This window comes from Phalacrocorax aristotelis, chromosome 25, assembly GCF_949628215.1.
Source record: "Phalacrocorax aristotelis chromosome 25, bGulAri2.1, whole genome shotgun sequence".
In the NCBI taxonomy this organism is placed as follows: Eukaryota; Metazoa; Chordata; class Aves; order Suliformes; family Phalacrocoracidae; genus Phalacrocorax; species Phalacrocorax aristotelis.
In genome coordinates, this window is record NC_134300.1 from 1,516,475 (window position 1) to 1,543,944 (window position 27,470).

The 27,470-nt window shown below is 56.3% G+C and overlaps 1 long non-coding RNA gene across 1 annotated transcript; it reads left to right on the top strand.

The window, feature by feature from the left end:
* The first annotated feature begins 6,066 nt into the window (after positions 1 to 6,066).
* LOC142048327 (uncharacterized) lies at positions 6,067 to 22,204 on the top strand. Its single transcript, XR_012657448.1, has 3 exons — positions 6,067 to 6,237; positions 21,212 to 21,310; positions 21,749 to 22,204. It is a non-coding gene; the product is annotated as an uncharacterized LOC142048327 (long non-coding RNA).
* Positions 22,205 to 27,470: the final 5,266 nt, after the last annotated feature.

The following is a 27,470-nucleotide window of genomic DNA, read 5'->3' on the forward strand; positions in this document are numbered from 1 at the left end:
AACCCCGAGGGAAAGAGGGGTGGCCCCCCGCTAACCATCACTCCCCCCTTCCCTCCCCCGCCCGGTGCTTGCTCCGGGCGGCCGGGCCGGGGTGCGGAGCCGCACACCCCCCCCCCCCCCAACCCCCGGGGCCCCCCCGGAGCCCCCGCGTGTCGCGGCGGGCCGGCCCCGCAGCCGGACAAACAATGTGCGACTTGGCGGAACAAAAGCGGCGGGGCTTGGGTTGCTGAACACGTCTGAGGCCAGACGAGCCGCGCGATTTATTGGACTCGGTGAGAAAATCATAATAAAAAAAAAAAAATAAGGGGAGGGGGAGCCGCGGGTGGGGGGGGGAGCGGAGGGGGGCGGCTGGAGGGATCCGTCTCTCAAAGCGTCTTTATTAGGGGCAGGGGGCGGCAGCGCTGGGGGTGCCCCGGGAGCGGGGGGGGGGTGTCCAGCTCCTGCTGCCGGCCGTACTCGGGGCTGGGGACGCGGGTGCCCCCCCCCCACCCTGGGCCGGTTAAAGCCCTGGGGACGGGTGGGAGCCTCCCCGGCCCCCCCCCCCGCCCCGCCATTTGAGCTGAGAAAGTTTGGGGATGGCTGGGAGCGCGTGTCCCCCCCCCACCCATGACCCCCGCAATTTGTGCCCCCACCCGCTCCCCCCGGCAGGAGCCAGCGCCCCCTTTCCACGGTCCCGGGAGGACGCGGACCCACTCTGCGTGGGGGGTGCACTGCCCTCCCCACCCCCCCCCCCTTCCGAGCTCAGGGACCGAGTTTTGGGGTGCCAGGCCTCCCCCGCACCCCCGCACTCGCAGCCATCCCCGGGCCCGTCCCCACGCGTGTCCGTGACCTCGGTGTTGCCCTTCGCGCCACGCGAAACTCCCGCGCGTGGGCACGGAGCAGCCGCGGGGCTTTGCGCTTTGCTCAAGGGGATCCCCGGGGTGGGGGCGCCCCCAAACCCACCCCCCACCCCCCCGCAAAACTGCTTCCGCGGGGGTGCTGCGTGGGGCCGGGCCGCAGCGCGGAGCGTTGCGGGGGGACACGGACACGGGTGACCGTGGAAGCGTCGCGGCCCCCCCCCCCCCCCCAATCCCGGCCAGGCTTTGCGGCCGCCCTACGCGGGGAGGAGGATTTGGGGGGGGGGAGCGCAAAGCTGGGGATCCCCGGATCCGCACCCTGTTATGGAATAAAGCAAATCCCGATGGATTTCGAATTAAACCCGCGTTAGAGCAGCGGAGGTTCCGCGTCTCTTCCGCGGCCGGGTGCGGAGCAAAGAGGGGATTCCCCCCCCCCCCCCCCCGCAAACTTCTCGTTACCTTCCACTTCTTCAATCCCCCCCCCAGCTCCGAGCTGCTTCGCTCGATTGAACACCCCCCCCCTTCCTCGGGAATGTCAGCCTCGGGGCGGCCCCGCCGGGGCTCCCCCCGCACCGACAATAAGTGGGGGTTTTAAGGGTTTATTTTTCCTTTTTTCTTTTTTTTAAGCAATTATTCGGGGCCAGATATGAGCCCCCCCCGGCCGAAGCCCACCCCTCTGGGCTGCAGCGGGCCCGGGCACCCGCTGGAAAAGCCCGCTGGGCTTATTTATCTTTTTCTTTTTCCTTCTGCCCCAAAAACCTTATTTTAATTTTTATTTCATCTATTTTTCTTAAAAATACTCATCCCCGAGGTCTGTCCTTAATTCTCCCCGCCGGCGCGGGGGAAGGAGCGGAGCTTGGGCTCAAACGGGGCACGGGGAAAAAAGAAAATCGGGCAGCGGTTGGGTGAGTTTTTTTATATTTCGGTTCATGCGTGGATTCCCGTTTCTGCAAAAAAAAAACCCCAAACCCAAAAACCCACTTGCATCCCGCCGGGTCAGCTCCTGCCCAGCCCAGCTCCGCTTTTAGCCCTGGGCAGCCCCTCAAAAAAATTAACTTTTTTCTTTATGTAATGCTATACGTGCCAATTTTAGGGCTGGAAATGCTCAAATCTGCCGTGAATCGCGATCGCGGCGGCGGCTCCTTGTATTTATTGTATTGCCTTTTTTTTTTTTTTTAATTTCGTCTGGCTTCAGTTCGCCTAAAGCGACTTTCGAGAAAAGCAGCAAAGCGCGGAGCAGGTTTTTTAGTTGCTGCTGAAACTCAAAATCCACACCCGAGCGTCTCCTGCGAATCGCTCGGGTCCTTCCCTAAATCCTCCCGGATCGGGACGTGTCTAACGCGGTGTTAATATATATATTTATTTTAAAAATAATGCACTGTCATCGGAATAACCCCGGGGAAAATATAAGTTTAAAAGCGGAATCCGTGTCTTTGCAGCGCGGCTCGGGATAAATAACAATATTCGGCGTGTTTCTTCTTTTGGCGGGTTAAAAAAATAACGATAATTTCTGGAGGATCAGGACAAAAAAAATATAAATTTAGATTTTTACCCCCCACCACCCGATTTAATGAAAAGGAGAATAAAAAGAGGGGGAGGCGTGGGGCTGCATCCCCCAAATCCCATCTTAGGGAAGGTGGGGATGGTTAAAGCTGCTCCGCGAAGGGCCCCATGCATGGGGGCTCTTTAACGGGCCCCCCCTGTCCCTTCTCTTCCAGGGCAGCCTCCCCCCTCCGGCCCCACTCTCTGCCCCCGCCCCCCCCACCTGGACCCACGGGTGGGGGGGGCAGCCGCCGGTGTGGGGAGGGTTGCCCGGCTGGGTCACAGTGGGGGTTGGTTTGCAAGCAGCGGAGCGGGTGCCCTTGGGTGCCCCCAGCGATGGGTGCTGCACCCATGACCCCCCATGTGAGCACCCTGCAGGGTGTTCCCAAAATCTGCGGTTTTACCCCCAACCAGGGCTGGAACACAGGGTTGGGGGGGGAGGGAAAGGCGTCACACACCCCACCCCCCCCAAATCCCTTTGTGCAGCCGGGGGGGGGTCGCAGGTAGGAGGCCACGGGGAGGGGCGGCGGCAGAGAGGGGCCGGTCCTGGGGGGCAAAGCCCGAGCCCTGGGGGGAGCTGAGCCAGGCCGGTTGGGGTTGTCCATAAGGCCAAGCTGCTGGGGGACCACCCCCGGGCAGGTTTGGGGACCCCCTGGGCAGGTTTGGGGACCCCCAGCCCCCCCATTGCCCAGGTGTCCCCCAGGACCCTCCCTGCTGGGTGCTATTTCCACCCGTGTCCCCCTTTCCTGGCTCCCAGCCAGGGCCGTATTCCCAAACCGGAGTACTGGGCCTGACGGGAGCCACACCAGCGGGCTCCCATTTTCCCAGTTGGGGCAACTGGGAGAGAGGGCCCTGACGGGGAGGACGTGCCGGTGGTGGCAGCGGGAGAGGAAGGAGGCAAAAGTCACGAATAACCTCCCGCCCCAAACCCACAGCCCCAAATCTGGCTGGTTTTACACGTGGGAAAAAACAATAATTCCAAGGGAAAGAGGAATTTTGAGAGAAAATTTAAAAAAATCACCCCAAAAGGCCATTCCTGTTTGAGGAAAAATCCTGGTGTGAGTGTTGGTGCTCTCCGTGTCGTACCAGGGGAAATAAAGGGGTCGTTACGGGAGAGTCTGCGGGGTTAAAGCGGCAGGGGTAAAATCGCGTTTGATTTCCGTCGGGGGCCGTGCAGGGCAGCCGGCACCCAGCGCCCCGTGCCGGGGCTGCGCGTGGGGGCTCCCCTCCCCCGGGAGAGGGGAGCCGGGAGGGGCTGAGCCCCGCGGGGGGGCAGAGGAGGAGGGAGGTGGGGGGCGTCGGGGATGGGTGATGGTGGTGGCGATGAGGGGGGTGGCGGTGGTGGTGGTGGGGTGGTGGTGTTGAGAGTGATGGTGATGAGGGGGGTGGTGGTGAGGGTGATTGTGGGGGTGATGGTGATGAGGGGGGTGGTGGTGGTGAGGGGGATGAAGGTGATGGTGGTGGTGATGGTGATGAGGGGGGTGGTGGTGAGGGTGATTGTGGGGGTGGTGGTGGTGGTGATGGTGATGAGGGTGATGGTGGTGAGGGCGGCTGTGGGGGTGATGGTGATGAGAGTGACGGTGCTGAAGGTGGTGGTGATGGTGGTTGAGGTGACGAGGGTGGTGGCGGTGGTGAGGGTGGCGGTGGTGAGGGTGATGAGGGTGGTGGTTGAGGTGACGAGGGTGGCAGTGGCGATGAGGGTGATGCTAAGGGTGATGAGGGTGGTGGTTGTAATGACGATGCTGGTGGTGGTCTTGAGGGTGATGGTGATGAGGGGGGTGATGGGGGTGGTCTTGAGGGTGATGGTGGTGAGGGTGGTGGTGTTGCGGGTGGTGGTGGTGATGAGGGTGATGGCGATGGTGATGATGAGGGTGTTGGTGGTGATGGTGGCGGAGGCGACGAGGGTGGCGGTGGTGGTCGTAATGACGGCGGTGGTGGTGGTGATGGTGCGGATGGGGGTGATGGTGGGGAGGGTGACGGGGGTGACAGGGATGGGGGTGACGGGTGGCGGCGATGCGCGTGTGCGCGCCGCTGCCGGCCCCTCCCCCGCCCATTGATGAACTGATAGGCGCTGCAGAGGGGTGGGAGTCAGGGCAGGTGACGTCAGGCGGGGCTGAGCCAATGAGGGGCGGCGGCGAGGGCCGGGAGTGTGAAAGCATGAATGAAAAGTGCCGCGCGCCGCTCCCCCCGGCGCAGAGGCTGCGGGCAGCGGCTGCGGGCAGCGGCGGGCAGCAGGTAGGAGCTAAGCCGAGCCGAGCAAAGCCGAGCCGAGCAAAGCCGAGCCGGCCCCGCGCTGCCTGCGCGGCGCTCCGCTCCGCGGGAGAGGCGCGGCGGGAGGAGCGATGGGGGGGGTTGGTGCGGCGGAGCCGAGGCGGTTCGGCGGTGCGGGGCTCCGAGGCTCCCCGCAGCGTGGACGTGCCGGCCCGGAGGAAGGAGGGATGCGGGTGAAGGAGGGGATGGAGCGGTGCGGGTCCCTCGGCGAGGCGGGGCGGGGGGGATGCAGGTGGAGGGAGGGATGCGGGGCTCCCGGAGGGAGGAGAGGGATGCGGATTCCTCCCCTGAAGAATGGAGGGATGCGGGTTCCCCTGAAGGGGAGGAAGGGTGGGGGGATGCAGGTTCCTCCCCGGAGGAAGGAAGGGTGGAGGGGCGCAGGTCACCCCGAGGAAGGAGAGGGATGCAGGTATGTCCCCCCCCCGCGCCGGAGGGAGGAAGGCTGGAGGGATGCAGAGCCCGCGAAGGAAGGAGGGAGGGATGCGGGTTCCCCGCGAAAGAAGAAAGGACGGAGGGGTGCGGGGAGAGGCAGGCGAGGGCTGCGGGTCCCCCCCGAAGCAAAGGAGGGGCGCGGGGCCCCGCGCAAGGTGCGCGGTCCCTGCGCGCAGGGCCGGGGTCCTGAGCCGCGAGCAGGAGTCGCTCCCTGCCTTCGTCCTTCCCTTCCCTCCCTTTCATCGTTTCTTCCGCGTTTTCTGTGTTTATTCATCGCTTCTGTTCCCCCAGATCTTGGCTGAACCCAAAGCATCACAAGTTATTATTTATTTTAACCGGCGGGGTTGGTTTTGGGTTTTTGTTTCTTTTTTTTTTTTTTTTTTTTTCGCAGTCATTTTGTTTAGAGAGCGTTAAATGCATTTATGGGTGGGGAAAGGTCCTTTTGGTCTTTTACGCATATTTTAAGTTGCGGGCGCAAATTATATTTGCTCTGATTATTACCGGTTTGAATGCATTGATTTGATAGTTATTAAAAATAATGCGGGCTTAATTCTCAGCACCTGCAGAATATCATTTGGTTTGCAAAGGCAACAAATTTTAAAGTCGCCAGAAAATCGGTTCCTCCCGTAATTCTGCTCAAAATTTTGTATTTTCGAGGGGCCTGATCCTGCTTGTCCCATCGATGCTCAGGAGAGCTTTGCCCTGGGCTCGCTGGGTTGCAGGAACAGGGCCGCTGATGTAGCTGTGTGCTGATTTTATGGATCTCGCTGCTAATATTTGCATCTCTTTTTTTATTCGTTTTCCTCCCTCGTTCCTTCCCCAAAAGCCCTGTGCCCCCGAACCCCCTGGAGAAGAAGAGCTTGGCTTATTCCTGCTAATGCTGTAGACTTCAGGGGTTGGTTGTTATCTTTGGTTATCTAGCTGTATGAGTGGTGTCAATTCTTCATAAAGCTAGATAACCGAAAGTAAAAATAACCCCATTACACGCCTGAGGAGGATGTGGAGAAGAAAGGAAATTCATCAAAAGGAAGAGGAGGAAAAGCAAAAATGAAATGGAGAGGAAAAAAAAAAAAAAGGAAGAGAAAGGAAATGAGAGGCGGAAAAAAAAACTGGGGGAAAAAAAGACAACTTTTTGAGACTGGAATTAAAACCTGAGGTAGGATTTTTTTTTTTTTTTTTTTTTAAAAAAAGAACCTATTTGCCTCCTGTGATTTTAAGAAAGAGTTTTCTAATTCTGTGCATGTGAAGAAAACGTCTGTCTTGAGAAAGACGAGGATGTGGCCGCTCTCTCCTCGGCTGTTAACTGTAATTGAATTAACAAAGTAAAACTTCCAATCAGATTATGAATTAGTTAAGCCCAGGACGCAGACTACAGATCAAGGATGAACTTCCATTGCGTAACTAGTCGTATAGCATCAGAGAATCCATAAATCGATACAGATTACTGTGCTGGATTATCTGTTTAATAAAGCAGCAACAGAGCGATGTTTATTAATGGTCGTTTTGCAAATACGAGCGCTGGATTCTTTTTCTCTTTATTTTTTTTAACTCCCCCACCCCCCCCTTCCCTCCGTTATATGTTTAATTTTCTTCCCTGACAGATATAACTTGATATTGGGATTAGAAAGAAGGATCTGGTGCTTTGGAAAATGGTTTCTTGCAGTTTTCTTTGTTTTTTCTTCCCCAGCACCTCTATCCAAACGCTTTCTTTCTTCTTTTAACCCTTTGTCTATGAACCTTTCCTTGAATGGACTCAAGATTCCAAGATTGGGGATTTACCAAAAAAAAAAAAAATATATATTTAACTTGTGTATGAAACCGCGTGAGACTAATTGGTGAACTTGATTTTTGTCTGATTTATCCTCTCTGCAAATTCATGCTGGTCCTTACCCCCCTCACTGGATTATGTCAACCTCTTCCTTACGGAAACTGAGAGATTTTGGTTTTTTACCTACTCTACCGTAGAAGGGAATTTGGGGTCGAAGAGGCAAACTGGGCGCTTCCCGCTCGCTTTTAATGGTCAGCCTTAGACGCCACCCGCAAAATACAGCGACCTATTTGGAAAGGCGTCTTGGTGTTGCGTAGAAGAACACAAAGATCTTGTGGTGGACTAAGTTTATACGTTAATCTCAGAATGGTGATTCCAAGGTGGGGGGGGCGGGGGTGGGAAATTCAGAATAATAAAGAACAAATGCGGGTGACAGCACCCGAACTGATTTTGGAAAGGAGCAATGAGAGCATTGCAACTTTATGAAAACCCTCTTGTGAGAGACGTAGAAAAAGAGCTGGCTTTTGGCCTGTGCTGGACCCGCTCGTTTCGCTCGTGTGCTCTTTGGGACCTTTAAAAAAATGAAAAAAAAAAAAAAAAAAGAAAAAGGCAGAAGAATATACCCCTGGTTCCTTGTCCAGGGAAAGGCGGTAGTTCTGGGTGTAACGTGATTTATCCTGCTCCTATGATTACTTTAAATTAATAAAGAAGATATTTCCCCCCCCCGCCCTCCCCCATGGCCCTGTAACACGGGATAATTCCGTGCGCGCCTAAAGCTCCCCGGAACGATCAGCTTGGGGAAAGCTGAAGGCAAACCTCCCTTCTGTCTTCCCTTCGAGGTTCATCTGGGTGCTGCTATTGTTCCTGGCGCTGCTCCCGCAGCCCACGCCGCCGGTGGCAGGGGCGTAGGGAAGTTTTTAACAAGCTTTTTATTTTATTCCCCGTTCTCTGTTGCCTTGCGGCTGCTCTGCCCTTGGGAGGGCGCAAAGCGCCGCTCTCCCGGCCTGGTGGCTCGTCCCTGGGGGGACGTTGCGGAGGAGAGGGCAACAAAGAACCAGCTCCAGAAAGCGCCTGAGCCTTGGTCAATGGAAGGGGAGAGAGCATCCTCCACGGAAGGGGCGAGAAGAGCATCCTCCACGGATGCTCGCACCCCAAGCATCTTAGAGGATGAAGTTGGACGCCCTTGGCTTTGGTGACAGCAGGATGTCACCGCACCGAGCTCTCCTCCCTCGCCCCTCCGAGGCAGACCGAGCCGGGAGCAGGACGGTTGCCGGTTGAGCCGGCACTCGCCAGGCTCGACGACTAGGATGCGTCCGTGGGCGGACGCCGGCGTTGAGCGGTGGCCCGAAAGTCCTCGTGCGAAGGGGTGCGGTGGCTCGCCCAGGGACGAGAGCGTGGGGGACGAGGGACTTTTATTGCTGGGTGAGCACTGGTGAGCTGCCATGTGCCATCCACCATTGGCCGGTGTCTTCGTTCAAGGCGGGGGGGGAGGAAAAACCACCTTTTGTCCAATCAGGGGCTGGAAGCGATGCTATGTGATCATCTTTTGGTGTTCCTAGGTGACCAATCATGGTCTGTGCGGGGCCAAGGCGGCACCGCCATAGGCTGATGTTTGATGGTGTCACTTGCTTGGGTATAACAAAGGCACGAGCAGGAATGGGGGGATGCGAACTGGGACGAGGGCGAAACTCGGCCGGGAATTCGGCAACCCGGGGCGTAGGGAGCCCGTGCGTGTTGGGCCGCGTCCAGGGGCAGGAGGTGCCCGTGCTGGTCGGTGATGGAAGGGATGGTTTTCAAGCCCATTGTGCCTGATCTGGCTCTCTGGAGCTTGAGAACCCCGTTCCCTGCTGCTGCTGCAAAAAAAATAATGGTTGTGAACCCCCCACTTCTGCTCAGGGACGCGGTGGCACCGCGGGGCTAAAGCATCTCCAGGTCTTCGCCCGTCCCTTTGTGCTCCCAGCCTGGACAGGGCGAACGGGAACCCATTTCACCCCAGTCGCCGCTCTTTCGGAGGGGCCGGACCATCGGGTGGGGGGTCCCGCGGGGCTCTCGGCGCCGCCGGCTTTGCCGCAGCTCCCCGGGGGTGCTGCCAGACCGGGTCGCTCTCCGTACGGGTGGAGATTTCTTTTAAATTCGGATTTTTGTTGCGGTGGGTGACCGTTCCCAGCAGTGGGACGGGCAGCGTGGCTGAGAGCTCGGCTCTCTCCAAGGCCTTTGGGAACATGAACTGGAACAGTCTTGCAAACAGCTGATTTTTCTTTTTTTTCCCCCCATTTCTCCCCGATTTGCTACTGGAGTAGACCGGCAATAAGAAAGCCGAGTGTGTTGGCATGACGTTGATCCAAATTGCAGCTTACATGTGGCCGTTTAAGCTTGCTTGGACACTATGATTTGACTGCTTAACACTCAGCACTGTCTACTCTGTTCTGCCTTATGGCTACATAACTGCTGGAGACGTTAATAGCAGATATGCTTGCATGTTCTGTATTGAGAGATTAGCTCTCCACATTCTTTTCCATGCTTAGAAGCAGCGTGTTTGGAGCAAAGGGAAAAAAAAGGGGAGCAAATGCAATTCTAATTTTCCTATGGTTCGGTGAGTCATTGAGAAGAAGTAGCCTATACAACTATAATTATTGAAAATTAATAATTTCATTCAATATATCACTTTCCTCTAGGAAAAAGCTTGCGCCTGAGTCGCCTTTAGCTCCTGTCTTTAATGCTTATGCCAGGGATGCAGAAATGCAGCGGATCGGTTTGTTGTTGAGGCCAAAGCCCCTTCGCACCACTCTCGTCGTCTGGACGATGCGCAGCGGCCGGCGCAGCGGGCCCGGGGACTGGCAGACACACAGAGAGATTCCTGCCGGTCAGTGCTGCCAGTGGATATTAACTTTTTCTTTGCAAAGGATAAAATGTTTATGCTTTTTATAAACAAGGATCGCAAATTCTCGGCCCCGAACTGTGAAAAATAGTTTAGAAAATTTAAAAAAAATTCATCAGGATTTTTTTGTGTTTGAGGAAAGCAGACGTTTCCTGACTGAAGGAATTTTCTGCTGGCCGTTTTTTAACAACTTTAAACTGAAAACAAAAGGAGGCCCTGATGGTTTAAGCCCTTTAAGGTCTCCACAGGGCACAAATTGCCCCTTCTCCTCCGCAGCCTCCCCTTCCCGCCGCGGCTCCGTGGGCCCCGCACGCTCCCGCGCGCCGCGGGATGGGCCGCTGCAGAGCAGCCCTATAGCTGTGATATAACATATATATGGGTGTGCATAGCTATAGATTTGTGAGAAATACAGGTATATTTCCTCCCTCCGAGCCACCACGGCCAGATTTGCGTGGGAGACGGGACGGTTTCTAGGGGCAGGGCTGGCAGCTCGCTCCCAGCATCGGCCCTGGAAGCTCTGCTGCTTTTGGGGCGTCGCGTCCGTGCGCTGCGTGATCCAGGACCCCTCGTCGGGCTGGGTTTGGGGGGGATCGCTGCGCCGAGAGAAAGCGTAAGGCTTCCTGCCATCGGTACCGACGGGGTCAAAAATGCTTATTGAAGCCTCCAGCCGCTGGACCGGGGCTAAGAGGGGAGCTCGTCTTTGTGCCGAGAACAGAGTCTTTCCTCTTCAAACAATCAGGGCTTCAAAACCCCTGAGCGTTTTCAAGGGAACGATTTTTATGTCGGGATTATGATAAACCGGCTGAGTGGGCGCACTAAGCTGCCATAGGAATCAGATCAGGCCCCGCTTTAATTTCAGCAAGTGGCGGGTGTGTGGGAACGGAGGCCGGGGCGATGCTCTGAATTAACCGCCTGAGCCCTGGGCCCCCCGTTTCAGTGCTCGGACTGGAGGAGGGGTGCAGGCAGCTGCCTCTTCGTGCTGACCCTGGTCCCCGTCCCCGCCGTGGCTTTGCAGATGTGGGTCTGGCCACTGACGCGCGGCGCTTTGCAAAGTGGTTTGCAATGCCCTGCAATGGCTTTGGGGCGCCCGTCTCTGTATGGCAGGAGCAAACGGGAGAGGGGATTTCTTAAATCCCGTGCCCCCCCCCCCGCCCGCCCCCGTTGCATCCCAGGGTGCAAACGCGGTGCTGGGCATCCAGCAAATGGGACCGGACGGCTTCTCCTGCACCCTGCCCCGGGGGAAAGTGGGTGGCAGTGCCCCGGAGGGGTTGGGGGGGGGGACAGCTGGGAGGAAAATGATGAGCTCTGTGGTCTTTAGGCCGCTCGCAGGAGATGGCCCGCCAGCAGGTCGCTCAGATGCAAGCCAGGGTGATTGGATGTGAAAGCGGAGCCGCGGCGCCCGCCGCCCGCGCTGGCAGCTTCGCCTCTCCCTGTCACCCGCCGCCGCCGCCGCGGGAGGTTTTGCTGGCCCGGCGCTCGTGTGACAGCACTGCCAGCGTGGCGGCGGGGTGGGGGGGCCTAAAAATAGTCCTGAGGCTGAATTCTGGCTTGTCCTGCGGGATTTTCAGGGACAGAGATAGGAAAGGACGTGAGCGTGTGAGTCCCGACACCTCCCCGCTCGCTGCCGTTCTCCCGCCGCTGCAAGATGCAGGGGGAAAGGGCGAAGGGCTTTGGAGCAGGCAGGATCTGACCGCCTGCAAAGCTGGGATGGCTGCGGTTAGTTTGGCAGCAAAAGAGCTGGGAAGTCTTGGTTCAGGAGCCCTGGGCCAGCCGTGGCGAGGGACCCCCTGAATCCTGGGGCTGGGGGGGGTGTCCTTGGGTAGTGAAGCCTGCAAGGCTAACAGTGAGGCCTTGGATCAGTGCTCCTGGCTGAATCCACCTCTCGTTATCAGCGGATCACGGTCTTGTGCTGGCATATAACTCCAGGATTTATCCTGCTACGGCTAAGACCAGACTTGGACCTAGCATCTGTAACTGGAAAGTTAAGCTGTGTAATCCTCACCCGGAGATGACGGCTCTGGCCTGACCCTCAGCTTTGGCAGCCCGAGCTAGGTGTAAAAAAATCATTTTAATTCCACTTTTAGGGCTTTTAGTGTTGCCAGAGCCAGGGACAAAGGGGGTAGTGCCAGGGTGCTGGTGCAGGAGGAGGGAGCACGTGCATTGAGCGCATCTGCTTGGTCTCGTGCGAGGAATTTTTTGCAGGCAGGTGGAGCTTGCTCTGGGACAGGGAGAAAATGCGGGGTCTCAGAGGAGGAAAAAAAAAAAAAAAAAGAGCTGATTAATAAGTGTTGGGAATGAAAAAGACTGAGGGTTTGTTGGTGTGGTGGGATGGCTTGGCCCCGAACCCCGCGTGTGGCTCCTGGGGGCTGTTGGCTCAGCCCGTGGCTTTGCATCGCCTGGGTCAATGCAGGTAAACCAGGTCTAATCTGACCTTCAGCAGGTTCCTGCCTGCTGGAAGCTCAAAACTCATCCCTGTTGGGGGTGTGCGTGTGTGTGAAGCCTCTCGGATCAGTGTGTGAGCTATGGGGAGGGGAAAGGGGGTCCCCCAGATCCGCGTCACTCTCTCAGAGGCACTGGGTGCTCTTTGGAAAGGAGGAAGAGCTCTCCCCCGCTTTGTTTCATCCATTCTTCCCCCTCTGGCTTTTAGTACATACTTACTATTTTAGTTAAGAGTGAAATATTCAGCTTTTATGGTATTTCATAGGAGCAGATTGTTTTAAGGATTCCCGGGCTGGACCGGGCAGGATCGCGTCTGGGCCACATAACCTTTCTCTGGCACCAGCTGCTTGGGAGGAAAGTGCTTGAAACCCTACAATTATGGGATAATGTATTCCGAGAGAGTTGCTCGGCTTTCCGTCCCCGAGCTGGAGAGTTTATATCCCCGCCCTGATCCTTGTAAAACGTCGCTAAACTTGGATGTTCTTGTCATCCTCGGTGGTGCCGGGAGCGCGGGCATCCCGCAGCGGCGACGTGCAGGGGCTGAGCGGGAGGCGGGGCGGGGAAAACCACCTAGATTTTCTAACATTTGCTTTGAATTTGCCCCTGTGGCCCCTGTTTTGGGAGAGGAATAGTGTCTTTGGAACGAGCTGGATGTGCGCTGGCCCCCGCGGCCGCGTATGGAGTCAATCGCGAAGCCGTGGGGACTCAGGGGTACAACTTTGGGTGGTTGTTCAAGGGAGTTAGGCACGTAATTCACTCAGGAACGTCGATTGATCCTGAAATCAACACCAACCAATCCTGTTGGTATCCAGAGGATTTTTTTTTCTACCTGCTCGGGCCTGGCCGGGAGGTGCAGGGTTCGACCCCTCCGGCTGCGGGGAGGTTGGAGGGCTCGGGATGCTTTGCGGGGCTGGACAGGTACCACAGAGGACGGGCGGCCCCGGGCCACCGACCGGCCTCGGGATTTTGCAGACAAACCCCGTTTTTTTGGAGAATTTCCTCCCTTCTTCCCCTTTGTTTTGGCTTTGAACAACAAAACCCATCCTTTTTTGTTTGTTTGTTATTTCCCTTTTGTTTATTTTAATTTATTTTAATGAAAGTTCTTTTTAACCTTAAACCCACCCATCTCTAGGAGCACCAGCAGGGCTGGGTGGGTTTCTGCAAGGAGAGCTTTGCCGCAGGACCAGGCACCTTCTTGCTGCTTTTTGCTCAAGATTAACCACTTATCTTCAGAGAAGAAGGGAGCGAGAGGAGGCCTCCGGCCCCGCTGCCCGCCTCGGCCAGGGCTTTCGCCGGCACCAGGGCAAGCTGGCAGCGAGGCCGAAGGCAGGCTGCCTCCCTCCTCCAGTGCGAGGGATGGCCATGGAGCAGGTTGCCATGGAGAACCGGGATTATTCTGCGCGTGTGTGTGCCGGGGTGGGGGGGGAGAGAATATCATCTTTTTTTTTTCTTCTTCTTCTTTTCTTTTTTTTTTTTATTATTCGAAACATTTGCGATGGAGCGCGATGCCGTCGGCGGCCGTGCTCACCCGACCTTGGGAGCCGCAACCTCCAAACCCCATCCCCTCCTCCCCTACTTCTGCAGCCCCGGCTTCTGCACCAGCTCCTCCATCGGGCTCTTATCTCCAATAATCCCCCCGTAAGAGGGCTTTCTGCTTGTTATGACACCCAGTGAAAGCGTGGGAGAAAGATCCTTTCTTCGCCCTTGTCCTCCACAGCCAGCCACTAGCCTGAATGGGAGGCTTTTTTGTGTCTCTGTGTGCCTGACTAATTGAGCTGAAGGACTTGCGTCTGGAAGGGCTTGAAAGGGACTTTTGTTGCCGCTGCGGAGTTTGTGGAAGGCGAATGAGCCCTGCTTTCTTAGGGGACGCGGGTCCTGGGCAAATTTGACTCTTGAGTGCTCACGCCTCCCGGTTCTTTGGGAAAATGAGTGGGGGGGGGAGGGAAAAAAGGGTGGTGGGCTTGGGGTTTTTTTCTTGGGGGGTTTTTGGAGGGCTATCGGCAGCCCCTGGAAAATTGAGCCTGGCAAAGGAAAATCTGGCCCTGGAAGAGTTGGTGAGGTGGCTTTAAAAAAGGCCACGGTGAGATGAGTTAAAACCGGTTAAAAATCACAGTATCAGGAGACTCTGCCTCCGAAAATAACCCTATTGAGAGCTTTTGCCTCCTGCTTTTTTAAGGCCTGATCATCAAAGCCCAAACCCCCTCTGTGATCCCAGGGGAAATTGTTTTGCGGTCTACGGGCGCTTCCACACCCCGCCGCATCCCGAGAGGTGACGAGCATCGACTGTCACAAGGCAGTTTGAGCCGCAAAACTCCTCTTTTCCTCTCGCCCTTGTAAGGAGCGGTAAAAAGTCAGGATTCTCCCTGAAAGCGCTTTAATTAGCGCTTGGTGCGGGGTCGTCCCTGGGTGACTCCTGGCACCGGTGAGCGTGTAGGAGGGAAGCCTTCTGCTACCTATAATAGCCCCAGACCTCAGATCTTTCTTTAAAAAAAAAAAACCCACAAAGGTCCTGCTTGGTAGGAAACCCAAGAGGTTTGATGCAGCAGTTTGGGACTTTAAAGGCTCTTCTCCGCTGGGAAGGTTGTTTTGGGGCACCTGGCTGGAGCCTTTAGGGATTTAATCCCCCGGCGGTGGCTCCTGCTGCCCCGTGCCCCGTCCTGAGGACTCAGTGTCCCAACGTGTCTCTGTCCCGGATATTTTCCTCCTGCCCTTGCTAATTTTTTCATGATCTGATGCTGGATTCCTTCAAAGATCAGCAGCGCCTTCCCCCAGCCCGCGTATTCCCCACGGCAGGGCTTAGGAAAAGCCCTGGGCCGAGTCCAGTGCTGAGCACCCTGCCTGGAAACCTTGCAAGGAGGGAAAATGGGGCTTTTGGGGGGAAAAAAAAATGAGGCTTTTTGTCCGAAAAACGTGCGGCGAAGGCTGGGCAGAGTCGCTCGCGGCTTTTTAAATGGTAGAAATGGGGGAGAAAGTGGCTGCGTGGGGGTTGCTCCCCTTGGGACACGCGGCCTCTGGGCCTCGTCGAGAAGGCGCTTGAAATTATTGCCAAGAAATATGTGTTTCCTTTGTCGTTTTATCTTATTTTTTTCCCTTTTCCTTTTATTTTTCCTTCTTTCCAGCGATCTTGCAGAGCCCCCTGCACAAGGCATCGCTGTCAAAGCTGCCGGGCTCCATTCCACCCACTGTGTGGATAAACACTCCCAGCGTGTGTTAGTTGGCAGTCGGTTTCTAATGCAAAGTGATTAAAACATTTTGAAAGTTGAATTTTTTTGATGGGGTGCAAATGCCCACGGCACTTCTTTCCCTTCGCCGTGCCCAGAGGGCGCAGCCGGGTGCCTTCGGGCTGCAAAAACGCCGGAGCTTTCCAGGGTTGGAGTTGCATCGAGGATTGGGGAGGGGGGTGAAAACAGAGCAAATAGGTTGGAAAGAGATGTGAATAGTGACATTTGATAGAGAGGGGAGGGGAAGGAGAAGAGAGGTAAATAAACAGGAGCCCTTAGAAAAATAAAGACGACTTAAAAATTTAAAAATCACTTTTGAAAATGGTGCCTGACCCCTTTTCACGTGACTCCGCGAGGGAGGTTGTAAGAAATGAAGCAATTTCCGCCCTTCTCCCTGCCGGCGCCGCGCTAAAACCGCTAATTCGATTTTCTTTCCAGCAGCCCGAAGCCCGTCCTGCCGCAGCTCCGGGGATACCTTTGGCACCAGGCGTTTGCAAAGCGAATCCTAACTAGTTCCCGTCGGGGTAAATGATGATTTAGATGCTATTCGTGCGCTGGTAAGCAAGCGCTGGAGAAGTTTGCGCTCTCGGCACCGCGCTGCGATAACGGTGTTGGATATTCGCCACTCGCAATAAGGCGCCGTCGGCGCGAGAGCCGCGGGCGGGTGCGCACCCACCTCCGGCCCTTATTCCCCCGCGCAGGCCTTGGTTTTTCTCTGCCTCCGTTTCTTATTATTTCTTTTAAAATAGAATTTCCAATCATTATTCCCCAAGAATTCCAGTTGCGGAATGACGCGTCAACATGGAAACTGGGGTTTGGAGTCCAAAGCAGACGAAGGGAGCCGAGCAAGGTGCGCGGATGTCAACCCGCCTGCAAGCTGGAGGCCGGAAGACAAAGAAAAACCCAAATTACCGGGGTTTGGGGAAAATTTAAAATTACTATTTTAATTTTTTCCCCCTCCCTCATCTTTTTTTTTTTTTTTTCAGTAGGGAAGGGGCTGACTCATATTTTTTTTAAAATATTTTCGACACTCGAGGTTTGCCAAAGTGCTGAATATTTTATGCTCTGCAGAGGCCTTGCCAGGCTGGGACCTGCTGAGATCAGATTCATGAAATAAAAGGGGTTTGTTTGGGTTTTTTATAGCTGGCCAGTAGTTCTGGGCTCATGCATGTCAGAGCGCGCCAGGCTGTGAAACAATCATTTTTACCATGTCTTTAACCAAACCCTTAAAATTTGGGAAATTCTTGCCCTGGCATCGATTATTGCTCCTGCCCCCGACAGCTTCCGTCTTAAATAATCACAGTTTTTGAGCAGATGGGGAAAAAAAAAAAATAATCAAACGTGGGTATTGGAAGGAGCTATAGAAAATAACGGAAAAATCAGGCGGTTTTAGTGCAGATGAGGCATAATTTTTAGGCAAACCACTGGAATAATATTAAAATGCATTATTATTGCTAATCAATAACAGCATGGCTATAAAATATTTAGAATTATGCAATGCCTCCATTCCCCCGCTTTACGGCTCACTGGAACCATCACAACTCCCCAGCTGCGCGTTCGGTGAGCGCGAGGTTACGCACCTGGGACGCCTCCGGGTCGGAGCCCGGAGCGTTTTCGGGGCCGGGGTGGGGAACCGGGATTTCTCCGGAGCTTTCGGAGGAGCGGGGCGGCGGGGCCTCGGGCCGCGCTCTTCCGAGGTGCCCCGGGGCGGGTCACGGTGCCACCGCTGCCACCCTCCGCTCCTCCCCCCCTCCCCGGAGGACAACGGGCTCATCCGGCACGGGGCGAAACGGCGGCGGTTTGATTTGTTCTTTATTTTTTTCCCACGGTGCAAAAGCCAAAAAAAAAAAAACCACCCCCGAAACGCGGCGTTTCGGTTCGTCTCGTGACATTTTTTCCCCCGCGGATGAAGGGACAGCGGCTCTGTGCCCGTCCCGGCGAGCGCCTCGGCTGGAAGCAGCCGCACCCTTATGGCTGCCATAACCCTCTGCCGATGCGTCGCGGGCAGGGCTTCACCTTCTGCCGAGAGCGGCCTGCTTTTCCCTTCCTCTTCTTTATTTTTTCTCTTTTTTTTTAATTAATATTTTTCTTCTCTTTCCCTTTCCTTTTTTCTGTTTTCCTTTTCCTTTTTTTGTTTTCCTTTTTTCCTTTTTTCTTTTCCTTTATCTTTTTCCTTTTTTTCCTTTTTTGCTTTCCCTTATTTCCTTTTCCTTTTCCCCTTTTTTTTTTTTGTTGTTGTTTTCCTTTCTATTTTTCTTCTTTCTTTTTCCCAATTCTGCATTTAAACCTGCTTTGTCTCGTCTCCTGCCAGCGCGTTTAACGAAGGGGCAGCCGCTCCCACGCCAATGGGGGGGTTTTTTGTTGTCGTTGTTGGGTGTTTTTCCCCCCTGGTGCTTTGTTCCCCCTGACGCCCTCCCCGGGGACCGCAGGGCGCCCGCCGAGGGGTGCGGGTCGGGGTGCCCGGGGATGGACGGGGAAACACAAAGCCCCGAGGAAGACACGGGGCTCTTGTTATCCTGGTTGTGCGCGAAAGAGTTAACCCATTAGAAATTCCGAGCCCTTCTTCCGATAGTTAAACCTGATTTGCATGCATTTACATAATGAATGTCATTTGCATTCTTGGAGGTTGGCTACTTCTGTGGGAAAAGTCAAAGCGGGATTGCGGGGAGGGCGAAGGGGGGTCGGCAAAGAAAGAAGGGAAGATTTTTTTCCCCCGCATCCCATGTGCATCCCTGCCCCTCGCCATCCTCGCCCAAATGCTCTTTTTTTTTTTTTTTTTTCCCCCTCTTTCCCCCCATTTTTTCCCCCCCCTCGATGCCTTCCTGCCTCTCCCTTCCACAAGGCGCACAAAAGCCAACGGCGGATAGGCCGTGTCGAGGCAAAGCGCATCCTTTCCCTCTCCCCCCCTTCCCCTCCTTTAATTTCTCCCTCTAATTCCATCTTGGCTCCTGTTCCCGGCGCCCTCGCGCGCGGGGGGCCGCAGCCCCTCTCCCGCCCCTCCCCGCGGGTGCATGCGTGCTGAAACGGTAGCAGAAAGGGGAAAGAAAAAAAAAAAAAAAGAAAAAAAAGAAAAAAAAAAAAAGGTGGGAGCCACCATTTTAGGCAGCCGACGTGTAAAATGGCCGATTGTCTTTCCCCCCCTTGGTCCCTCGCCACGCGGCCGCCGGCATCCCCGCAGCATCCCGGGGACGGGGACGGATCCTGCCGGCAGCGCCCCGGGGCAGCGCGGCCTCGCCGCGGGGCGCTCGGCCCGGCCTCGGCCGTTGAGGGATTTTTCCTTTTCCCGCCGGCGACGGTCTTGGCGCGGGGCGTCGTGGCCACGAAACAACCCCCCCCACCCACCCCCGCCCCCACAGCCCCGACCCACACCCCAAAATCAACCTCTTCTGGTTTCGGCTTCAGTTTTTGCAGCCGGGATGGCACCGAAGGCGAGCGCACGGTGGTTTTTTTTTTTACCCGATTATTTTGTTGGGTTTTTTTTTTATCGTTTCAAACGACCTCCACACCACATGGGGATATTGTGGGGTTTGAAGCTCGGCTGCGGAATTTTTCCTAGTCGTGCTAGATGATATTTAATTCTTTGTGTATTGCGACAGCATGGGGGAAACAGCTGTTTAATTCCCCCCCCCCCCCCGCCCCCCTTTCTTTTTTTTTTTGGACTAGAAAAATTCAACGGACTCATTTTTTCTGTTGCTGAGAGCATTTTGTGGCTGTTTAGGAAGGGAGGGAAGAAAAACCCAATGTCGAACGCGAGCGGGTTCATCCCCTCCATGTGCGTGATGGGCAAAGGCGTGAGAGGTTTCACCTGGTCCAGGTGATTTATGGGTACGAAGTTATTGCACTGAGGTTAATACTTGCGGGGGGGGGGGAGAGAAAAAAATCACTTTATACGACATAGAGCCTGGTGTGGTGTGAACTGATTAATTTTACTACAGCACTTGGACTATTTCGGGGTGTTTTTATCTGCAGATCCCGTTGCACGAGGCTTGTGGTTTGGGCGAAAACCTTGGTGTCACACGAGGCCGGGTTTGTTGTTCTTTTTAATTTCTCCCCATCCCTCTGTTGCCACGAGACCTAAAAACTTAAAAGCCTAAATATGCCGAGTGAGTTTAACCCTGGTGCGACAGGAATTTTGAAAGCAGATTAAAAAAATAACCAGAAACTTATCCTTAGACGAAAAAATAAATCACATTTTTTTTCCCAGTGAGCCCCAAACGTGCCCGGCTGTCGGCGTCCCCACGGGGACGCAGCGCTCGGCGCGGCTCCGTCCCGCTCCCCGGAGGGGTCTGTAGGGTGGGAGGTGCTGGCGGTCACCGCCGTATCCCTTTTTGGTGGCCTCGGCCGCTGCCGCTCCGGGGACGGTGACGCTTCGGACCCAAGGCAGCGCGGGGTCCCTGCGAGCTCCCCTCCGCCCGCCCGACTTGCTGATTCAGGAATGGGAAATACTTTCCTAAAGCTCGCAAAAATGCGCTAAGACTCTTAGCTATTTGGCTAAGCTGCCTCTACTTAGTTGATTTCTCACTGCTTTTATTTATAACCTTTGGTCAGCGCTGGGGGATTTTTTATTTTTCCTTCATTTTTCCCTCGTTCTTACCCTGGGACGGGGCACGTTAATGGGTTGGAAGCGGGGCTGGAAGGAGAGGATGGGTCTGGGCATCCCCGCTCTGCTCCCACCGGTGCCACTCGCTCGCTCTCCGTCCCTTAATTTCCACCAGATCAGATTGTCTCTCTGATTTCTGTAGCGTTATCAATGATTTATGGGACTAATGGGCAGGAGAAAAGGCTCTTTCTCTGGCCCGAGCGCCTTCTTCTATTAAACAAGCCAAGTAAATTCTTCGCTGGGCAGAAGGTGAAGCCTGTGAATAGCCGTGGATGAAAGCAGAGTTTCTACAGATGAAAAAAAATACGTAAAGGGAACATTAATATAATATTAAAATAAAAAATAATTCTGTAAGGATGCTCCAAAGCAGTGCGGGGCGGCGGCTGGCGGCGCGAGGGTCACGCCTGCTCCGTTCCGTTATTTTTAGGCAGGGATGCTGCCGGGGCTGGAGCTCTCCCGCTTGCTTCCCGCTGCATCAGCAAGGGGGGAAACCCCGCGGGGCGCCGGGGTGAAGGTCGCAGGGACGCATCGCGTCGGGCTCCTCACCCTCCGTCCCATCCAAGCGCCTCCCCGCGACGCGGCTCCCGCCGGCGATGGGTTGCCCCCGGCCCAGCCGCCGCAAAGCGCTCGGAGCCGCCCGGCTTTCCCGGCGCCTGGATAAACCCCCCTTCCCGCAGTCGCAGGGCGCTGCTGGGTTTGGTTTTGGTTTTCAAGTGCCTTGGCGGAGCAGGCGCTGCCCTGGGCAGGGAGGGAAGCCTGGAGAGCACAGCTCCCCAGAAGGCCAATGGGAAAAAAATAATAAAACAACAAAAAAAGTGGGTTTTTTCTGACTTAGATTTATAGTTTTTGGTCCTGCCTTGTAATTCTTGGGTACTTGGGGTTGGCAGGATTGCCACCGTGACCACAGCAGGACGCAAGCTGGCACCGTGCTTGGCGGGGACAAGGAACGGCCACGGTGCAATGAGAGCTTTCCCTTATTTTTAATCCTCCCGGAGCAGATTCTGGCTCCTCTCGCTCCTTCACAGGGCTGAAGATCTGCCGGGGCGTCTCCGCGGGGCTCCGCTTCGGAAACCGGCGCAGTTGCGAGGGCGCTGAGAGTTTCCTCCTTCCCCTTTTCTGCCAGAAACACGACTGTAATCTCCCCGTCCTGGTGTAATCCAGCCAGGGGAGGACGGGACCGACACTTAACGTCTTCCCATCCTCTTTTCTTTCTCTCCCTGCTAGGGAGGAGCGTGGGTTCGCCCCGTGCGACGCTCTGCCCATTTTCTGGCTGGCGAATCGGGGGTCTCTGGCCCCAGCGAAAGTTCGCAGAGGAATTTCCTGGTAAGTGGATTTGTTGGTTTGTTTTGTTTTGTTTTTTTTAAAGGCTTCCCTTAAGCTCTTACACTGGCCGGTCTCTAGCGCCGGCTCGCCGACGGGACGGGCTGAGCGTCCCTCGAGCAAGAGCTCAGCCACTGCTGCGAGACCACGGTGACCCACATTACAGGGGGGAAAAAAGAGGGGCCGAAAGCTCCGCGGCCGCCAGCACCTCCCTCGCCGTCCACTCGGCCCAAAGCCTTGCACAACCGTGGATTTTGTTCTGTATTTCAGTTCTGTTATCGCTGGTTTGTTAACTCGTAATCCTCAAACCCCGTGAGAGGCGTCTTTCCCACCCGCAGGAACAAAGGGCTCCTTTGGGGTTCTTTGGGGTTGGAATTTTGTTGTCGTTTAGATGGAAAGAGGGTAATAAAGGTGTTTCTGCTGCTTTTCTTTTTAACCCAGATCTGCTCGCTATAACACCAACCCGGGAGTGGGGGCTATATGGAACCCGCCCCCACCTCAAAAGCCATGAGACCCTGGCCGTGTGGGAGCTGCCAGCAGGACCCGTCCTGCAGGACCCTCAGCAGAAGCCCCTCACCGCGGCTGCTCCCACGTGCACCCTCCTCCTCCTCTTCCTCCTCCTCCTGCCAGCAGGCCCTGGCCTGAAGCACGACGTAGACGGCGATTTGCCCCAGCACGGGGCTCCGGCGCGGGGACACCAGCACCAGTTTGGGCCCGGATGGGGCGAAGAGGACGGCGGGACGTCCCCGTCCCGCATGTGGGCAGCACACCGGAGCCTCGCCGGTGAGACTGGGGCGGGAGGCGGGTACCGCTCCGGCGGGTCGCATCGGGGCGCTGCATCCGCCGGGAGGTGGGGACCGCAGGTAGAGCCCACGGCGGCGGCCTGAGGCGGGGGTGATGGGCAGGGGGCGAGGGGCTGGGAAGGGGCAGTGCGTTTATTAACAAGGCGCAGCTGAAGCGGGTCCTTTGCCAGTGGTCAAGTCTGAATCACAAACTCCGCATTGTTTCCGAGTGGGTTCAGCACATTTCCCTTCTCCCCCCTCCCTTCCCCTTTCCTCTCCTCTCACCCTCGCACAAAGATGTCATTGTGTCGGGGACTTGGTGATGGCAGCGTTGTTATTTGGTCCAAAAAAAAAACCAAAAACCCCCAAAAAACCCCCAAGAAAAGAAAGAAGTGGGGAGGGGGGGAACCCAACAAGGTGAAGAGGTTTAAATCAGCTTAGCCCAAATGCCAATTAAAAACCAAAGAGGATTAGGCTTGTGATCAGCAGAAAAGACAGTCATTGTACCCGGACGAGGGGGTCCCCCCACCAGGCCCGACGCGATCGTGCCGCAGGTCTCGCTGCCCATCGTCACCGCTCTCCTCTCACGGCGGGCCGGGGCGGTGCAGGGGCTGCCCTTGACCCCCGGGAGCCGGGCTGCCCGCACCCGCCCCAGCCCTCGCCTGTGGCACGGGTTTCCAGTGCAAAGACCTTTTCCTTGCATTTTTTTAAGCGTATGCAAGGACTCTTGCCTTGAGTTCAGCCGAGCAAGGTGAGGTCTTGCTCTCTCTGCCAAGGGGAAGGTCTTCCATGAAACAGGCTCTTGGTCTGAGCTGTGGGTGACGTCCTGCCCGTGTCCCCACCTCGCTAGACCTCCTGCTCCAGGCCGAGGGTTCTCACCGGCCACGGGACCAGGCGTGGGGGCCATCGGCCCGACCTCTCCTCCCGAAGCAAGCCAGCGCATCGCCTTCGGTCCCGGGGCAGCAGCGGAGCAATGCCAGGAGCATCGCATGGGGTGTCCTCCTGCCAGCGGCGATCGGAGGAGACTTTGTACTTCTCTGTTCCGTGGCCTGGAGATGACATCTTGGTGCTTTCGGTCCGATTCCGACCTCCTGTGCCACCCACTAGCTCGCTGCTTGTATGGTTTGAGGTCTAATGTAGCCAGAAACCGCGGTCTCTGTAGCATCTCCACCTGCGGGAGAGGAACCTGGGATGGGTGAGGTGGGTCTGGGCGCTTCCTTGGACATCTGCCCACGCTCAGACTCCCGTGGCTCACCCAGCTCTAAGCACCTCTCCCAGTACACTGGTAAACTGGGAAAAACACAGGAACGGGAAGATGCTCTGTCCCGCCGCGGCTGCCGTTAGCGGGGACCGGAGTTTGCGGCCGTGGCCGTTTCATTCCTGACCGTACCAACAGAGCGGTGAAGGCGAATCCCCCCGGAGCCGAAATGGCTACGCGGGTGTAAAAGGTGCGTGGCCAGACCAGGGGTGTCTTTATACCACAGTGGCAACTTAAAAAAGGCCTTGAATTAGGTAGAAAGTGTAATTATATGCTAACTTTAAGGCTTTTTTTTGGAAAGGAAAGGTGCCAAGCGTAGGTGGGAGCCAGGCCAAGCGGGGAGACGCTTAAAGGACATCGGCAACAAATTCTGGTGGAGCTTCGGCACCTCCGTGTCGGGGTGCAGCTGGGTTCGGCCTGAGCCCCGCTTCTCGTTTGGCCTGATGCTGCCCGGCAGATGTGGGTGCAGAGGGAACCCCTGCCCGTCTGCCCTGCCTCTTCTTGGGGTCTCTGCGGGGTGAATCCTCCCTGCTGAGGGGAACCATCGCCTGGCTGAGGTGGCCCTGGCGCTCGGCGCATCCCGCTGTCCTGCTTCGCGTGGGAGCCCAGGGACGGCTGCGACGGAGCCTGGTCCGGCCCCAGCCAGCGCCTGGGAGAAGCTGAGCCGAGACGTTGCTGCCATCGGTCCCAGATGCAAAACGCCCCCAGCCTGGAGCCACAGGGAGGAAAAAAGGAGCAAGAGGGCCTTTTTCTCTGAGGAGCAGAAGAAGGAGAAAGCATCCCGCCTCCGGACGAGGAGCCGTTTCTCCCCGATCCCGGGCATGGTTGGCGTCGGCTGAGGGACCACAGTCGCGGTGCGACGGATGACGCCGGTGCCCGGGAGGCGGATGCTCAGGCATCATTTTGGGGCAGAAAGCAGGGATGCTGCGGAGCTTTAGGGGACAGGGAAAGGGTGAAGGGGATGTCATGAGCTGGGAGGTGCGATGCCACCACTTCGCCCTCGTGCTGCCACCGTCCCCGTGCCCAGGGATGCCCACCGGCACCCGGCAAGCCAGGCAGGCTGTGGGAGCGGGGAAGAGGGCAGGATCTGTCCCCTTTTGTTGCTGCCGTGTAATTTATGATATGAGAGAGGGCCATTGTCTGGACCCATCCTGTATTTTTCCGAGGGCTTTGCCTCTCTTCCCAGACCCCCGCTGTGCTCCTGCTACTGTACCGTTGCTATGGGACGTGCTCCCCGCGCCGCGGCTATGCGGGGCAGTGCCGGGGAGGGCTGCCCGCCGCGGCTGGACCCATCTGGAGCTCCAAGCCCCGCTGCCGGCAGCCCAGCCGCTCGGCGGCCCCACTGACGTGCCGAGGGCCTGGGAATGGGGCTTTCGGCCCCTCCAAGTTCACGGCCACCGGAGGCATTCAGCTGCCGGAGGGGGGGGGCAGCGGGATCTGGGGCGTTTGGCTCCATTCTCCCTTCCCTTTCAGTGCCGGCAGTGTCCTCGGCGCATACAGATCCCCCGTCCCTTTCTCCTCCTGACAAGTGCGCACATAAATAAATTACCCCACCGGGCGAGTGTGGAACAATCTGTCCCCTAAATTCTATTCATCGCCAGACAGGACCCATTATTCCCCCGATTAAAGCCGCTGGAGTAGCTTGCAAGGGTTACAGTTACTCTGTCAAACTGTAAATAAGACACTAAAAATAAAGGGCGCTGGCGAGAGAAGGGGGAAAGGGAAGCCAGACTAATGCCTGCTGCTAGGGAAACCGAATGAATCCCTAATGACGCCTGTGTACAAACTGCAAATAATGAAGGAAAAGTGACAAACAGACCTCGGCCGGGCTGCAGCGAGGTCCTCGCTCGACGGCGGCGGGGACCCGCTCGCCCCTTCCTCCGGGGAGAGCCGACAGCGAGCAGGACCCCCTTCCCGCACCCCTCCGAGCAGAGCTTTTAAGCCCTTAACGTACAGAAGGGTTTAGGTCTTGCGGATGTGTTTATTTTTCAGGCACAGCCATCGCCTCTGCCTGAGCCCGCGTCCCTTTTTGAGGTGACACGAGAGGAGCCCGTCGCCTGTGGCCTCAGGGCAGCGGGCAAAGCAGCAGCACCCCAGGCTTCAGTTTGTGCTCCGCTCTTAGGACAGGGTTAGAACCAGGGAGGGGTTTAAGTCTGTCTGCCCGCCCAGAGCCCGTCCCCCAGGCAGCGGGGACGCAGCCCCGGGGTGCTTCTTAACCACAGCAGGTCATCGCTCTCGGGGCTGGGACGCGGAGCCCAGACCCGGCTCTGCCCCTCGCTGCTGTCCCAGGCCGTCATAGAGTGCAGGGAAGAAAGTCTCCAGCTCTAGAAAAGCCTCTTTGGATAAAATCCAGTTCCTTTCTTGCCACCTTTCTTACCAGCCAGCGAAGACGGGGATGTTCACCTCGCAGCAGGTCCTTCTTTTTTCTCCTTTGCTGAAGAGGCAACGTAAAAAATTAGCAGCGATAGGCTTGTCTTGGGTTTTTTTTTTCCTCAGTGCCAGAGGGACTGAGATGCGAGAGCTTTATTTCAGGTCCAGCTTAAACTATTCCCATCACCTGCAAGGGGCTAAATGCCGGAATGCTCCCTGCGTTGGTCAGGGAAGTATTATTTTGATTCATGTTATGCAAGCGTGTAAAAGGTGGAGCGAAGAGCGCTCCGAGCTGTGCCTCTCCGGGCGGAGGCTGGCTCTCCAAAGGAGACCCCCAAGCAGAGAAAGCCTCGGTGAGGCCACGCGGTATTGGGGAAATTTCACAATATTAGGCTGGAAGCTGAGCTCTCGCCCCCCAGGCCCGTGCGGATGCCACACAACGCGTCCATCCTCCCGCACAGCCCAGCGGCGCTGGGGCGGCTCCGGGACCTGCAAAGAGCACCGAGGAAGGGCACGAGCCGAGAGCTCGGGGAGCGGCGAGGTGCCGACCCCTGCGGCGCGGGCGCTGAGCGCGGCCCTCGCCTCTTCCCCCGCCGACGGCAAAATCGCCGGGGCCCTTTGCAGGTAGAGGGGCTTTTGGGGAAATGCTCCAGCGTGGTGTTTGCACGAAGCTCAGGCATCTTAGAAGGGATTTTTCAGGCCAGCTGAACTCGTGTGGAGCCCGGTTGCATTTCCCAGTGAGGTCAAACCTGGGCTTAGCGGATTTCTTCCCTTTCCATCTTAGGAAAGGTAAAAAAAACCACCCCCTTTTCACCCCCAATTCCTGGCTGCGAAGCCTCATGACTCCACAGCAGCATTCCTGACGCGGGGTGGTATGTGCAGGATTTCAATCGGCGGCACGTAGCTCCCCATGGCCCGTGCGCTCCCCCCAGCCAGGCGCAGATATCTGGGGGGAAACGCCAGGACGGAGCAGCGAGATTTATTATTGCTACTGGAAATAGTGTCGTGTGTGCAGGTGGTGGTGAAGGAAAAGGCGTCCTCCTGTCTCTCCCCTCCAAAGTTTCCCAGCTTAGTTGGAAAAAAAGAGAAATTTGGAAAAAAAACCCGCCCCCTAACCAGCCAGGGTTGAGCAAGTCAAGCCCAAACCTGGCTTGCCCTGGTGCTCCCCAGGCATGGAAATGGGCATCTCTTCATGACCTGCTCCCTGGGGGTTGCCTTTGGAAGAGAGATGGGCTTCGAGATCCTAACCTCAGGCGCTGGTTTTGCTCCCGTGGGCTTCGCTCGCTTGGCGGGGCTGGCTTTGCCTGAGGACTCGGGTCCCGAGAGCAGCCCCGGTGCCAGGGATGCCACCGGCTCCCCTGGAGATTGCACCGAGAATGGCAGGACTCAATAAAAATGAACTTACTTGCCTTTTCCTGCCTGAATCTCTTGGGTCACATTTTTCGAGGTTTCTCTCAACCTGTAAAAATCTGATTATTGCTATTTTATTTTTTTTTTTTAATGAAAGCTCTGATTCCCTTCCACATTTACCACCTGGCTCCAGAAACTGGAGATTTAACACGATGTTTTATGAGACCGGCAGTTGCTGGCGAAGCACCTCCTGACCAGGTTTGCCCTACAGCCACCTAGAGATGAGGAAAATCAGACAGTCCTCGATATTAAATATCTTTATAGCAGTTCTGAGAAGATCCCATGCCTACCTGTCTCTTTCTTGTCCTCAAAATACCTGAATGTATTTTTTTTTTTTCTATCT